This window comes from Schistocerca gregaria, chromosome 3, assembly GCF_023897955.1.
Source record: "Schistocerca gregaria isolate iqSchGreg1 chromosome 3, iqSchGreg1.2, whole genome shotgun sequence".
Lineage (NCBI taxonomy): Eukaryota > Metazoa > Arthropoda > Insecta > Orthoptera > Acrididae > Schistocerca > Schistocerca gregaria.
In genome coordinates this window covers 72,861,247-72,865,136 of record NC_064922.1, presented here as the reverse complement: position 1 = coordinate 72,865,136, position 3,890 = coordinate 72,861,247, and positions in this window count along the sequence as shown.

Here is a 3,890-nt window from a genome sequence, read left to right as displayed (position 1 = left end):
CAAAAGCCGAACGAGTTACTTTCCGACGTTGTTTTAGATGTGCAAGTGATAGTCAAAACTCGCTGTGTCGGCACTCTGCCGACCATTTCGTTAGTTAACACAGGTCTTGTTGTGTGTGTTTCAAGCTCAAGAGCATCTCCAAGCAAAAAATGGTCAACAGCAACATTCAGACGGTTTTGTACTGCTCAATTGCTACATTAAAACGTTATGTTTCTTTTTCAGAACTGGAAAAACACAAGCGTGACAGCATTCGAACATGTAATCTTCAGATCCGAAGTCCGACGCCTTATCCATTAGGCCACACGGTCACTGACGACCAACATTTACATGTATACGACTCATCTCGAAACGCTCACACCCCTGAGGATTTGTGTTTTCGTTCTACACAGCCGCTGCCCCTTGCTCTTTCCCACCCATTCGTTACATTCAACCTCTGACGAGACCGACCAAATATAGACTGAGAAACAAGACCACACACTTTGTGCATTCGGAATCGAAGGCAGGGCGTCCCTCGCCGCATTTGCTACGATTGCCGTTTGCTACTTCTGCAGAAGCGGCAGCGGCTACGACGACGACGACGACGACGACGACGACGAATATCGCGAGAGGCTCTGAGATATGTGAGAAATACATCTATAAAATGTAATTCAGACTGCCTCGTCCCACCTTATGCTGTACCGCTTTGGCAAATGCGTTATCTGCGCCATTCGCCTTAATCGCATCTGAGAGTAATTCTTAAAAAAAACGCCTGTCGCTAATTGTTCGTCATCACAGATACTGTTTGCTATACGGCCATGACGCGACACTGATTTCCAAAATTTATCTTTCTCCTGTGAGGATGGAACTTACGACCCCTGGTTTATTACACCAGTGCTCTACCACTGAGCTAAAGCGGCGCGGCCTAGCGGTACTCTTGGGTACTTCGTCCTTACGGTCGTCTGCATCAACAGACTTTAGCTGACAACACTTCATATTACCGGCTAATATTTGCAGCTATGGCGACAAATTACTGCTTGGCTACACATCTGACACGTAACCGATGTGCTCTCCAAACAACAACACTTGCATTTCAGAACATGTCTTTCACACATGTCTACAAAATCACCTTCACCTTCAAATACAGTTTCCTTGCGACTGACAGAGACGTAGGCAAAGTTTAAAGTTGCTATTTCCATTAAATCTCGTTAATAAGAAAAACGGTAATTTACACCTGCAGCGGAACAAAATTCCGTTCCGCCCAGCGTCTGGCTCGAACCCACTACCCCGGGATTAAGAGTCTGACACTCTACCGACTGAGCTAGGCGGCTACCTCGGTGAATACCTGCCGGGTAGCACGTTACACAGTACTCGTTTGGGTTGGGTGGTCCCATACAGAATCTCTCCATGATGCCTAATGTTTTCCTAACGTCACACTCGTCACTTACTTCACTTTTATGTCATAATCATTTCTGAGAGGTAAAGAAATTGCATGATAACATGCAGAGCTAGTGGCGTCAAAATTAACACACATACTTTATGTGACTCAAAAGCCGAACGAGTTACTTTCCGACGTTGTTTTAGATGTGCAAGTGATAGTCAAAACTCGCTGTGTCGGCACTCTGCCGACCATTTCGTTAGTTAACACCGGTCTTGTTGTGTGTGTTTCAAGCTCAAGAGCATCTCCAAGCAAAAAATGGTCAACAGCAACATTCAGACGGTTTCGTACTGCTCAATTGCTACATTAAAACGTTATGTTTCTTTTTCAGAACTGGAAAAACACAAGCGTGACAGCATTCGAACCTGTAATCTTCAGATCCGAAGTCCGACGCCTTATCCATTTTTTTTTTTGTTTTTTTTTTCCCTTCCATGGAAACAAATGAGACTTCCTTCTCAGTCATAAAATGAATGTATAAGAAAACAATTTATCTTTAACCCTGCGATACTGGCTTTCGGCTTCGGCTTCTTCTGTGCAATAAACAAAATAGCCTTCTTTGCCAGCAGAGGATAAGTGATTGTAATATGAAACTGTAAAATTGTACTTCTCCCCAATTGTTTTTGTTTAAGCGTCGTTTCGCTTAAATAAACGATTTTTGTTTATCTCGTTGGCTTGTCAACCAATGCCCAGTCGCTCGAATACAATTTTAAGCATATTGCCGTAGTTTTTCTTGTGGTCTTTATATTTCAGGGCGTTATAAAAAGCACACTTCAAGTACATGTAAAAATCAGTGGAATTGTCATTTCCCAGGTGATTAATTACGTAATTCACATAGTGTCCCATTAACCAATGGACCGAGTTGTTTTTTGCTGCTGGAAAATAGCAAGTCTGAGGCCTGAGGAAAGTAACAGGGGGAAAATTTTCCACCGAAGATCTCGTAAGAAAAGCCAGTTGTTCCCTAATCCAATTACAGAGTTGTAGATTGCCACCGCACGTGAATCTGTGCACTAACGTGTCGATCAATTTACATTTGAGACATAGGTTCGTGTCGCTAACGCCGATTGCATGTAACCTTTCATTGGTGCTTACGGTCTCATTCACTGTTTTATACCACGCTGACTTGACGTCCGATGGTAGACCACGCATATTAATATTTTTCCATATGGCGTCCCAATCAGTGTGTGGGTATTTACTTTCCAATTTGTTTCTCCCCTCCATTTTCTTTCGATGGCACAGAATATCGCGGGCCGTGATCCGTCGTGAGTTGATGATGACACCGCCGAGATAGCTGAATTCCACAAAATATACACGAACGTACTGGAGCCGGTTATTTATTTTTTGCACATTCACCGGCGCCTGTAAACTGGCAGGCCTGACAACTTCAAATAATTTAGTTGTAATGCTATCAGCGTGGTCGCTAAGGATAGTGGCGGTCCTTTTTATAAAAAGCGCAGACGCCTTATTTCTGATGTCAACCAACCCCAAACCTCCATTCCTGGGATCTAAGGTCGCAGTTTTTGCGTCGACTCTGAATATATCCCCTCTCCAAAGATAGCTGGCAATGGTAGACATTATCTTTTTTCCAATCATTTTCGGTAGTGGGAAGATCTGTGCTATAAAGTAACTCCTGGAGAGAATGCAGTGGTTAATGAAAATCACCCTCTGAACTTGGTTCATGTTACGGTGGAGGTTTTCCCTTGTTGTTCCAAGAAGTTGTCCCGACGTATTTCTCCAATTGATAGCTGCCATTTTTAACGGACAAGGTGTCAGTGTTATTCCTAGTGCTTTGCATTGGGTGACCATTGTGGCCCAGGCTAAGGTGGTATGTTGAAAACCCCGCAGGTTTAGGAGTTTGCTTTTGTTTGCGTTGACACCTGCTCCGGAGACTCTACAGTACTTTTTAATTAGCGTTTCCAATTTCAAAATGTCGTCGGGATTTCGCAGGACGACTCCGACATCATCGGCATAGGCGTTTATGACTGTTCGGTGACCAGATAATGTGATGCCAGTTAGAGTGGCATGAACACTGCGGAGGAAAGGTTCTAATGAAAGCACGAATAGGAACATGGAAAGGGGGCTTCCTTGAGGAACGCCGCGCCTGATCTGAATCTGCTTTGTCCTCTGGCAGTTAACTGATATACAAGCGCTGATGCCTGTTGCAACATTTCTGATCACACTTACGACTCGCTCATTAAAACCTATTTTGTTCAGTGTGGCACTAAGGAATCTATGATCCACACGATCAAATGCTTTCTGGAAGTCAATAAACATGATAGCACATTTTATGGTGGTCACAGCAGTGATTGCAATTATATCTCTATATTCAGCTATGCTTTTGAAAATGCTCTTGGTAGGCACACAGGACTGGTATGGACTTACTATCTTTTTGGCCAACTGTGAGAGTCTGTTGTTTAAAATTCTGCCGATGATTTTATAATCGGAGTTTAACAGGGAGATAGGACGAAAGTTGTTGAGG